The sequence below is a fragment of the Peromyscus eremicus genome, chromosome 3, assembly GCF_949786415.1.
Source record: "Peromyscus eremicus chromosome 3, PerEre_H2_v1, whole genome shotgun sequence".
Classification (NCBI taxonomy): Eukaryota; Metazoa; Chordata; class Mammalia; order Rodentia; family Cricetidae; genus Peromyscus; species Peromyscus eremicus.
Window position 1 is genome coordinate 117,149,055 of NC_081418.1, and position 13,118 is coordinate 117,162,172.

General features: G+C 36.3%; 1 long non-coding RNA gene across 1 annotated transcript; it reads right to left on the reverse strand.

The window, feature by feature from the left end:
* Window positions 1–659: 659 nt before the first annotated feature.
* LOC131907250 (uncharacterized) lies at window positions 660–11,648 on the reverse strand. Its single transcript, XR_009378344.1, has 3 exons — window positions 11,414–11,648; window positions 3,687–3,838; window positions 660–780 (listed from the first exon to the last, which is right to left on the reverse strand). It is a non-coding gene; the product is annotated as an uncharacterized LOC131907250 (long non-coding RNA).
* Between the last annotated feature and the right edge of the window lie 1,470 nt (window positions 11,649–13,118).

Here is a 13,118-nt window from a genome sequence, read left to right on the forward strand (position 1 = left end):
TTTGCGCCTCTCCTGGAACTCACTTGGTAGCCCAGGCTGGCCTCGAACTCACAGAGATCCACCTGGCTCTGCCTCCCGAGTGCTGGGATTAAAGGCATGCGCCACCACCGCCCGGCAGGAATTACTTTTAATAAACCACTTCTTATCTTGTATTTATAAGGACATAAAAATGCATCATAGTTCAGAAAAAAATTTTCTATATCCAGTTTTTTAAAACATGTTCATGCCCTATCATCTTCCTTCCACAAGTGTTTGAATACAGACACTTCATTTTATACCCTGTAAATTTATAGTCTTGTAATATCATCCACTATACTATCAAGGTAAGCATAATAAAAAATGTTGGACAATGTTTACTTTATAGGTTTAATTTATATTCAAAACCTGTGTATAAGCATGCATTCTTTACTTAGGTTATAAAAAAATTCTGTGTGTTTCTAGTAATAAATTTACAATAATTTATTTGTTCTTTTCCAGTTTGGGGCTATCTATAAGCTCATTTTCCCCCACTGGAAAGCTTCCAAGATATTTTAACCCAAGGCAGAATTGAGCAAAAATAACCAAAACCAAAAATAAAACAAACAAAAACAACAACAACAATAAGAGAGAGTCTTACATACCATATCACAAGAAGGAGCTATCTTTCAAGGACTAAGATTAAGCTCACCTTTTCTTTGTGATAATATTTTAAAATATTTGGTCAACCTACTAGATGCCAGTGACTTGTTTTTAAACCCAAACATAGCAACAAGGCTGGTCCTTATTGGTGTTATTACTACCCTGAAAGACATTCAAACATAATTAATTACTATTCAGTAAAATTTGATTTTGATGGACTTATTTGGTTAGGCTGGATATGGATGTGAGATGGACACCCTTAACAAAGAAAATATCTTTACATTCAAAGCATAAAATGATACCTTGTTTTGTGCATATCAATGCCCTGGGCCTACTTACACATTGAGTGTGAAGGTAGAGATTCACATGTATATTCACTGACTGAGGAAATTAGTGTCAGAAATATGTTAAACATTGCAGGTTAGTCTCAATCTTCAAAGGAAAATAAGAGAAAGTGAAGATGTGGCATCCCACAGAGAAGTGTACTTCTACCCTGGTGTGTTTTCCCAATTAATGCTAATTGCCTTCATTAAAACCCCTAGTTTCCTTACTTCTCAAACTTGGGTGTACCTGATAATCACCTGGAGCGCTTGTTAATACAGAGTCCTAAGCTCCAACCTCAGAAATTTAGAGGACCCTGAGTGGACCCCAATTTTGCATTTTTAACAAGCTCTAGGAAGCTGTAGCTGTTGATGCTGCTACTGCTGCTGTAGCTGATGGCAAGGGATCAACCACACAACTGTAGCATATGAAGTCCACCAACATCCAGAATGTCCTAACCCATATGTAGAAATATGGATATGAACAGGCAGGATGATATGTTTGTCATTAATAGTGATTGCTATTGTCAAAGGTCATTTCTATATGACTGAAAACTAGATGAATTTTAAACATTTGTATAAGATAGTAAGAGCCAAAAAGAAAACAGTTCAGTTCTCAGTTAAGAATATTTCATTACTGAAATTAAGTTTTCCTATCCACATTCTTCCACTGCATGCTAGTAAAAACTTAATAACTGAAATAGCTCTCTGGAGGTGGAGCATGTCATGTATTTTCTATCTATCCTGACATAGAGAGAAATAGAAATAGATTAGTTTGGCTAAATTTTAAAGATGTTTAGGTGAGTATGGTCCTTTACAGAATTGAGCAATGTTATATCCTAAATGAACAAGAGAAAAATCTCGGTGTTAAACAGAACCTGAGCTATGTTTTCTATATGTCCTGGAAAATTTCGCCAACAACAGCATGTCCAATTTTTGCTAGAGCTGTTTGACCAGCTTAGGAGACAGAGGGAAAGGAAGATACATCTATTGAAGCACCTGAAAGCTCACTCCAGCACTGTGCACACATCGTGGGTGTCTTGAACTTACCCTAAAAAACTGGTTTAATGCTGTCTAGAAGATGTTAAGAACTGACTGTCCAGAAGTCCCAGTTAGATTCAAGATCCAGAGTTAATTTTTAAAAATAATTGTAAGGTATTATGAGTCACAATTACAAAGGGACAATGTACTACTCATTTTTGACTCCAAGACTAGGTGGGAATTATGATTAAATCCTTCTGAATTTGAAGAATTCCATCAGGAAAAAGCATAACAGTGAAAGTAACCTCTTAGTGTTCGTTTCTTGTCTTTCCTCATTGGTACATGCTAATTGTAAACAGTCACGTGTTTCATTATGGCATTTCCATATTTGTATGTCATATACCTTGAAAAAGTGTTTTCTCAGGCTGGGGAGCTGTCTCAGAGGGTCAATTTCTTGTTGCACAAAAGGGAGGGCCGTAATTTGCATCTCCAGCACCCATATGAGTGCGGGGTGGATTGGGCAGTTCACAAGGGATGAAGACAGGCTCCTCAGAGCAAGTTGGTTAACTGGGCTACCTAAGGCAGTGAGCTCTGGGATCAAATGAGAGATCCTGCCTCAGTATATGAGGTGGAGAGCAACCCAAGGAGTTACCTGCTATCAGTCTCCTCCACATATGCGCACACAAACACATAAATATACAGACACATGTGGATATGCATACACACATGCACAAAATGTGAAGAAACTTTTTAAAAATCTAATCAATTTTCCTCATCAGGTATTTGTGTGTAGTTTTTAATTTAATTTTAAATCATATCAATTTCCCAAACCCTACACATCATTACTTTAATTCATTCTTTTGACTTAGTAAAAGAAAAATGTTTTACTTAAAAGTCAGTATATGTCAAAGATAGATTAAAGTAGCTCTCAAGGTTGTATATCTTTGTCCAAAATCTGCCATTTCATAACTGTGCTACCTTCCAAAAGGATCTGTGTCTCTCTTTTCTAATCCATAGAATGTGATTCTAATCTTGTTGAATTATTTTACAGTAACCAACACAATAAAGCAATGGTGAGCACCACAAATTAACACTCAATACACGTAGATGCTACTAACACTTTCTGGAAATCTCTAAAAGTTTAAGTAAAATGACCTAGGAAACTCTGAAGGGCATACAAGTTAAACAACAGGGATATTGAAAGTCAAACTATCATGCAATTCAGCTTTGAAAATAGGATACAAAAATTACAAGCATAGTTACTAACAGAAAATGCAAGAGTCTTTTTATAACAATGTCAGAGGCACACTGTCAATCAAAGGAGAGATGCTATGAATTATGTCTATGATCAAAATTAAGATAATCTAATGACAAGCAAAACTCTTCCATTGCAAAATCATCTCTTTCACACAGTGCTTTTCAAACTATCTGACCCAAGTATTTTTTCCCTGATTTCCATTTTTTATCTCAGTGTGTGTTGTTTTATTTTCCTTTGGTTTGGTTTGGTTTTAGATCAAGTTATATTATATAATATTCTACCATGTTAAAATGATTATATTTCAGCTGAAAAATTACCAGATAAATTTTAGCAATTGTTTTACTGTTTCACAAATAACCATTTTCAAAAATGAGATAATTACAGATTGGAAGCTTGGGTCTTCAAATAAATAATGTTGACTGACAATAGTTCATGAAATTTCAAAAAAGCAAGAGCAAGAAATAAAAATAACAACCATTAAGGTATTTGTGCTAGTTTTGGGTACTTACTGTACTTCTTGGCTGTTTCATCCTCTGATTCTGGTGACTCAGTTTCTATGTGATATCATAGGCTTTGCTTAGGTTGCTTTGCAGCTTTACATAGAGAGAGTTGTCCAGATGTGGGCCTCTCTAGACAGAAGTCCTACATGATATGTAGACAGCTACAGGAAGGAGACATTCATACCTTTTTGACATATAAATTTGAACTAAATTTTTGATAGTACCTTTCACAGGATATAATTCAATATAAATGGATTATCTAGAATTCCTTTCAGGTATCTTTTATTCTCACAGGAATAGGTATAAATATCCAATAGGACTTGTATTCAGTGTTGATGAAACAGATGCCCTACATTAATATATAAATGTGTTTCTAGGAGAGATTTGTGTCACACTAACCACCACATGATTACACCAGCCCACACCATAAGAAGGCCATTGGAATCAAGTGATGGAAGACTTGGACTGGAATGCATAGATGGTAGGAACCTAGGACTCACTGATTTCATCAAAAGATACAATAGACATTTTTGTGTCTATTTTAACCTTTGTATTCCCTTTTCCCACGGGAAAAATGTGCAGTAAGCATGTATAGTATGTATATTCTCCTTATCTTATTTATCATCTATCCCTCACTTCTAAAACTTGTAAAATACAGATATTCACTAATTTGATTTGCAAAAGCTGGGTAAGTTCTTACATCTACATATTATCACACGCTCCAGTGTGTAACTATTTATGGTTTTGTTTCCTGAAGGAGTTTCAATAATCTGGATACTTTTAATGGCTAAATTCATGCCTATAATGCTAAACTGAAATACTCTTAGGTACTTGTGATTTGAATGATATGAGGAGTCTTTGTTGGCATTTTAACTGGAGGAAAGAAAAATGTTTTACATACTTTGTTTGAGTTAGGTTGGTTTCATTCATTGACAATATCTTTACATTTTAATGTATACTGCTTATATTTCAGATTTTGAGTTTTCCTTGATAGAAGATGAAGTACTTTAACGTCAGCTTTGCTCCCCAATAAGTGCCATCATTACAAATTATTTACCTGTTGGTTCTTCTAACCATTGCATAAAATATTTGGTTGTTATTTTTATTATTTCCTAAAAGACTTTGTGAAGACTCAAAGAGAGGGAGATGGACACAATATGGGGAAGAGTAAAAGGAATATGGGAAGGAAAATTGGGGGGAAAAGGGTAATAGACATAGGGATACTAGTATATATAGAGATGATGGGTATAGATGGCCTGTGGAGGTGTCAATATGGGGATACATATGCATTTGAGAAACAACTGAACTAAAGCGTGTTTTCTCTCCTACTCCCTTGTCCCTCATCCATGTGAACTTTACTTGAAGCCTCAGATGCAGTCTGTATTCTTCTTTAGACATATAAAGTAATGATATTGCTACTCTAAAATTTTCAAAATAGTTTTACTAAACAATCTAACTTTATTTGCATGTTCATCTAATGAGAGTAATCAAAAGATTATCAATTCTAGATCTTTTAAAGAAAAATTGAGTTTCAGAGTAGTATACCTACATGTCAGAACTGTTTCCCATGTCCACTCTAGGATTCTTGAACTAGCATGTAAAAGCAGAATACAAATGACTTTAGAATCTTTGGCCTCAGTTGCTTTTGAGGCAGCTATAACTTCAGCTTTTTGTTTACTTGAAGTAAATACATCATCATGTCTTATTTCATCATAGGGTTCTCTTTCAATTTCTGAGTGGTCTTTGGCTTCTCTAGCTTAATTATATTGCCTCTTCATAAATTTAGCATACTATGGTACTGTTAAAAATTTCTAAATAGCCAGCAAGAATGTAGAAAGTCAAGTGATCAGTACAAACAAAGTTATCTTTATTCTCTTCTGTATAACTTGTCCCTGCAGCTGTCATTTAAGGTCTGTTGGACTGTGAGAAAACGCATACTACTCATAAAAAATGCATCACTCTTGGATGCCTTTACCTGACAGATTAAACTTTGTTAAGTGTAGAAGTGTTTGTTTTCAATTAGGATGTGCTGTGTGTCTAGTGGTGTAGAGCCTTTCTGAGAAGGTCAAGATAAAGATCAGAACAAGTAAATGTCTAAAGAACTACGAGTTCTGACACCTCCATTCACAGCCAGTGGAAGGCTTTAGCCTAATGCATTAGAACATTGTTACCTATTAAGAAATCTTATATCTACTTTTTCATTCCCAAAGGTATTTACCCCTCTTCACATTATTTTGCAATCTTTTACAGGAAGATTACATGATTAGCCACTGCTAGAGAGATGGCTCGGCTCTCAGTAAAGCTTACTGTTCTTGTAGAGGACCTGAGTTCAATTCCCAGTGCCCATTTCAGGTGGTTCTCACTGACTGTTTTCTAGCTCCGGGAGATCAGACACTCTCTTCTGGACTCTGTGGGCATCCATATTGACATATTCATACCTGCATACACATACATGTAATTATAAAATAAATCTATAACTTACTAAAAAATAGATCCTTCAAAAATGGCGTGTGTGTGAACTGTAATTAAATAAAGGGTTGTGGTTTTGTTTGTTTGATTGATTGATTGTTTTGTTTTGTTTTGTTTTGTTGCTCACAGTTTTTTCCAGGTCAGTACAGGAGTCTGTGTGCTTTCCCAGTTAATATATTTTCCCATGTGCCACATGTTTCAATCAGAAATAAGAACTGACTGTACTTAAAAATTTTAGGAAGTGTGTTAAAAGTCAGAGTTGCAGAAATTTGAAGGATTCTGTTATGTACGGCGAATCGCCTCACTGTTCACAGCCTGGGTTTCCTATGTCCTCATTTAAATGTAACCTAATTTTCATTCATTTTTCTAGCTTGATGTTTCAAAGTCATTCTATTATTTTATATTTTGGATATATGTATGTTTTCTTCTTTCCTTTCCTTCTATTTGAGAAACGTTTGCTGAGGAATACGGCAGTTCATTTTATAATCAAGGCCATGTGAGGGCAAGCTTTCTTTATCTGTATATAATCGTTTTGTTCTGAAGGGAGGGTTGCCAACAGAGAAAACTTCATCCATAGATGAGTACTGCCTGGGTTTGTGTCCTTGTACCTCCACTCACCATTTTTCTGACCTTGGGCCAGCTGTATTAAATCCCCCTGCTTCCATTTTCTCAGCTTACAACAAAAATATAAAAAATACCATTTTTCTGCTTAGAGATGTTTCCAGCATAATACACAAAGAACACAAACCAACAGTCATAAATTAAACCTAGGTTGAGTATCTGACCAATTGTATTTAATTAATGCTAGCTGTTTGCACCGTCATGGCCACTTTTACACTGTTGAATTCTCTGTGTCTAATAAACTGTGTTTCTAAACCAGCCACGATCTGGCCTGTTTGGGTACCACTGGGAGCACTGCCATCTTTCCAAATAGAAAGCAATTGAGAACAATTCAGAATAAATTAGGTCTCTGAAGATGTGTCAGCCCCTTCACTGGAGACTCATTTTGGAAACCTACTACCTCTAGGGCACTGTTGCTAGCAAAGAAGGTATTTTTTGAATGTCTATTTGTTTTCGTGTCTCTGTCTTCTTTCAAAGTGTCTTTTTCAAATATTACAAAGTTTGTGCATTTCTCAACCACTTAATGGGTCAAGCGCATTTTAAGATGGAGAGGAAGTCACACGTCAGACAAGCATGGGCTTCCCCACCATGTTTATCAGCACAGACTGGCATCAGGGCACACAAACATTTTGGTGGTCAGCTTCATGGATTCCAACTTCATCACCTCCACTTTTATGTCTTAAATTTATTTTTAGTTATTTATTTTATGTGTATAAGTGTTTGCCTGCATTTATGTTGAATGCACCACCTGTGTGCCTGGTACCGGCGGAAATCAGAGATGGGCATCGGATGACCTGGGAGTGGGTTTACAGATGCTTATGAGCTGTTTTGTGGGTTCTGGGAACTGAACCTAGGACCTTTGCAAGTGTTCTTAATGGCTGAGCCCTATCTCTGGCCTAGCACAACTGCTTTTCACCTGGGCCACCTCAGTTAACTCCCCAGCAACATAAGGACAGTGTAGGTAGTTTCCTGTCCTCAGGGTTATTGTGAACTGGTGATGTAGAAAAGCCATTTAATAAAGCTCATGGGATAGACCAAGTTCTGAGCAGTTGGTAGCTATGTTTGCTTTAAGGTAATTTATGCTTTATAGACTCTCAGTGGAGGAAAATGACTCAGTGAGAGGAATACATCATTGGCCACTGTGCTAATGAAGAAGATGATTTTGAGACATTCTTTCATCTAAGTAAGTTACATATTGCAAAGAGAAGGAGATATTTTGGATTAAGATGTGTTCCCTAAGGATTTCTGTACCCATATTTTGACCGTAAGTAGATAGCACCACCCATTGGCCTGCAGTCTATGTAGACAAATGCAGGTTTTCTATGTATAAAACCTTATAGAGTTCATGTCAGTGTGCAGTAGATTATGAAGTCAGATCCAGTTTATGACATTAGTTAGGAAACTTAAGACTGCAATTAAAGAACAGAAGCACTGAGAGATATCAGAATTCAATTATAGTTGTTTTTCCATTTAAAAACTCCGGAAATTTGTCCGAAAGTTTGTGTACACTTTTTCTATAATGATTACTCAAAAATATCTCTGATCAAAATATAGTTGTCATGCAAGGATGATTGACAGGAAGTTCCTGGATTCAGTAACTAAACTTTAATGAAAAGGAAATTTAAAGTTCTCTATAAAGTCTAAGTTTTAAAAAACAGAATAAAATAACTCTGAGATCTGCACTGTCTGACTGGGTAGCCACTAGCCATATGTGCTTAAAGTTAATTTAAATCAATTATATTAAAAAAAAAACTAAGTTCCTCATGCTACTTATAAAGTTTAGATTTATTTTATATTTATGAGCATTTTGCCTGCATGTATGTAAGTGTGCCACATGTATGCCAGATGCCCTTGAAGGTTAGAAGAGATGATAGACTCCCCTGTAGCTAAAGTTACAAATGATTGTGAGCTACCATGGGAGTGCTGAGAACAGAACCACGTCCTTTACGAGAGCAGCTACTACTCTTAACTACTGAACCATCTCTCCAGCACACTTCCTCAGTTATACTAGCCATATTCAATTACTCTGTAGCCACAAAGAGTTGGTAGTTTCCATGCTAGACAGTGCAGATGGAGATTTCGATCCTCATAGGAAACTCTGCTGGATATAACATGACTTTAGACTCCAAAGTGTAGAGCCTTTGAGAAATCTCCCTGGTAGAATGGGCTGAACAATAGCCAGAAGTATGAAAAAGACAGTTTGCATAGAATGCCAAAATGTCCATTTATCACAGATGATTAATGAGTAAATAGTCCAGAGTCTTTGTGAAACGTATATGATCCAAAGCATTTTCTGTGCAATAAAGTGTAATTTGTGATGTGGAAAAAGGAAAGAGGAAACTTCAGACTCTAATGAATTAGAGAAACAAGTGAAAGAACAGGAAACGTTAAACTGGTGCTTATAGAGGTGCACTGCATTTTCTGAGTTAGTTATAAACAACTTTGGGGTGTTTTTCACTTTCAGAGTCACAACAGGGCACTTAGCCCATCGATATGTTCCTTATTTACATTACACTTGGAAAACAGGTAACACTGTCGAATGTTGATAAATGTGGAAGAAGACCTATATCTGCCCAGGGGAAATGTCCGTGTTGATACCATCCATTCATTCATTTTATCTGTTTATATTTTATTTGAGCTATAAAATACCCAATGATTTTTCAATTTAGTCTGGAATATAAAATATCATTAAGAACTCTGCCCGGATGAGGACTTTAAAGTTCAAACTTAAATCTGCCAATTGCTTTTTACTATATATTGAACTAATTAGTATCTGCAGCTTCTGGCTTTCCAGTCAGGATAAAAGGGTGGGAATATTCCCCTTAAAACTGTAACCTTTGACAATAATTGTAACCATTATATTTGAGTTGTGTTTTAGCATTTCCTGATGTTTTCCATCATCCCCACACTTTCCATGCTTTTGTGTGAAACTGTTTTCACACTAAGCATTCTTTTCATTCCTGAGAGTCTTATGACAAACACACAGGAGACTTAGCATTAACCTAGAACTTTGGAAAGTGATTGTTGTCTATAGAGTTACATGACTATGTCCCAAAGACTGCGTTGCTGATGGAACTGAAGTCTTTTGTTAACATTTATCCAACTCTGCCATTAGCTGTCCTGAGCATTCATTATACAGCTGCACCAGATCTTCCTGCCAGAAAGACAGAAAATGATAATGAAAAAAGAAGTGAGAGATAATAATAAAATATAATTAAATTAAAATAATCAAAATGATTAAAATAAGGATAAGTGAAAAATAGAAACCTAGAAAAAGTGTGACTCTAACACCTATCAAAATTATTAATATTGATTCATTCATTGTAATAAAAGAACAATAATGACATAAGATGCTCATAATTAAACTTCAGTGTGAAATCTTTAGGAATTTTCAGTATTTATCTTCAAGGTATTCTCTCAGTCTGTAACTCCACCCTGTGATGGAAGTCTGCTTCCTGTCCTTTCTGGAAATCAATAAGAGCCAGGAAGCAGTTTTCCAGAGATGATTTGTGGGACATTATTTCTGAAAGATTTTGTCAGGTATTGCATAGGAAAAACTAAAGTTTACCATGCTAATGTATTTCCAGAACACAGGACTTCTTGGAGACTTTAGTAAACTGGTAAATTGTAAGCAGACAAAGTAGAGCCTTGAAGTCCCAAAAGCACCTTCTAGGCCACAGTTTTGGAGCACTCCATTGAAATACTAAAGCTGTTTTTGTTGGTGGCAGTTGATTGTTTTATTTGTTAACTATCATAACCTGTATTGACGTCCTTTATACCTACTTTTATTTGGAGAACCAAGTAAAATACAGTACACATTTTTCTTTATTTGTTCATATTTGTGAGAGAGAGAGAGAGAGAGAGAGAGAGAGAGAGAGAGAGAGAGAGAGAGAATATGAGTGAATGAGAGAATTAAATGTGCTGAGGAAACATGGCATAAAATTCCAGAAACCAACTTGATAAACATAAGCCTGGTCCCTTAGTATGAAAATCAAAGCCAACAGGAAAGTTTTGTTCAGATGCTGATGGCTTGGTTCTGCCTGTAGTGTACCCTATTCTGTAAGTATAGATGGAGTCTGCAAATTCGGTTCTCTGTCAAAATCCCATGTGATGCTGCTTTAGGTCATGGATTTCACTTTGAGAACCATTGAGAAAGACATCCTTTCTTTAGATGTGTGTGAATAGCTGCAATTCAAGATAACTGAGTCAGTACACAGTTCCCCATGGATAAAGTTAATAATTACTATGTTTGTGTGTGTGTGTGTGTGTGTGTGTGTGTGTATGTGTGTGTGTGTGTGTGTGTGTGTGTGTGTTTAAATAAGTCATCTAAAGAGGAGTAATGAAATACATACATGCAAAAACAGAGATGATTCATAACTATAGGAGGCCAACTTGCTCATTGTGGGTCTCCAAACTTGCTCATTTTCTCTTGAGATATGATCAGCTTTGGCCCAATGATGTTAAGTGTTTCTGTCTAGAAGGTGGTGTGTCCCTCTTCAGGCACTCTCAGATCTAGAAAACTTCCTGTGCCTTAAAGGGTGGATGTAGATATAATTCAGTGTAGATGTAGCCAATGGTTTTATCAGACAAAAAACACAGAGCCGATTCAGAGAAGAAAGCCAAGAGGTCAGAGCCAAGAGCCTCACCCTTTCTGATTCAGGGATCCTCCTCAGCCAAGAGAGCTCTCCGAAAGAAGGAGCCCTCCTTCCTGTGTGTCTGTCTCTCTAATCTCTCTTTTCTGGCTTCTGATTGGTTGTAAACCCAATCATGTGACTGCCTCGTCACTGCCTGTATGTACCGCCCTCCAGGTCCTTAAAGGCGTACACCACCACTGCCACGCACTTGCTATGGCTCTAATAGCTCTGACCCCAGGCAACTTTATTTATTAATATAAAATACCACCACAGGTGGATATAGAATAGCAGATGGCTACTTGTACTCAAATACCAACCTCAATCAGAGTTGCTGCACATCCAGCCTCTTGTTTGCCCTGGCACTAATCTTCTTGCCTAGTACTAAACGCACCTTCCCTGACCTCTATCTACATGTGTAAACATATTCCTGATGTTCAATAACAACTCAGCTTCACTTAAGAAAAAAATGTAAAAAAGTATATACAAAACAAAGTCGTACACTGAAGCCCAAATTAAATCTACCCCTAATCCCTAAAACAGAAATAACTGTGATTAACACACTGGTTTATTTACATCTACTATTATTTATCTTGAACTGAAAATGTTTTATAGTTAATGTACAACTTCTGTTCCTGCTTGGCACCCTTCCTATTCCCTTCTCCTATTTTTCCAGGCAAGGGTTCATTCTATTATTCTTATCTTATAATTTTACAAAGCCCATTGTATTTTTTACAATTTTTTTTTTACTGTTCCAAAATACTTTAAAAAAACAACTTCAGGAAGGAAGGGTTTGTTTGAGCTGACAATCTGAAAGTACAGTCCATTGTGGCAAGGAAGATAAAGTTGCAGGATCAGGAGCTGGCTGTTCACATTGTATGTGCAGTCAGGAAGCAGAGAAGGGTTCCTGAATGCTGCTTCCCCACACACTTTCTCCTCCCCACCCCTTTTGTCAGTGTAGGCCTACATTCAGAGTTTCCTTTCTCTCCTCAGGTAAGCCTCTCTGGAAACATCCTCATAGATACACCCAGAAAAGTCCCCTACATGATTCTAAATTCAGTCAAGATGACAATGAAAATTAATTATCTCAAGCATAAATGAATTCCATTCTTAGTTTTTCATATGGGATAAATTCTCTCCAGCTTATTCATAGGTTGTCAACATTGACCCTGTTGATCAAACATAATTATAAACTCTATGACTTAATCAAATTTTATCTTTTAGTTGTATTCCGCTTATAATTACCTAAGTTTTGAGATAAAAAATTTTCCTTTGTGACTTTGTTCACTTGTTTTGCTAATAATTGGTCCCAACTTTCCAACTTTAATTAAATATTCACTTTTATCATTTTGTTTGGTCTTATTACATTATTTTATGTTTGGCCAAACATAGCCAGTGTATTTTAAGATGACATGCTCATCAAAACGTCTTCCTTCCCTTCATTACTGTCGATTATACTTGTCATTCTAGTCATGTTATCCTTGGTTTAGCACAGTGGTTTTCAACGTTTAAGTTGCAACCCTTTTGGAAGTCAAAGAAGTCTTTCACAGAGGTTGCCTTACACCATCAGAAAACACAGATATTTGCATTAGGGTCCATTACAGTAGCACATCCAGCCTTCTGATTATGAAATACCAACAAATTAATTTTATGGTTGTGGGTCACCACAACATGAGGAACTGTATCAAAGGGTCACAGCATTAGGAAGGGTATTTCGATA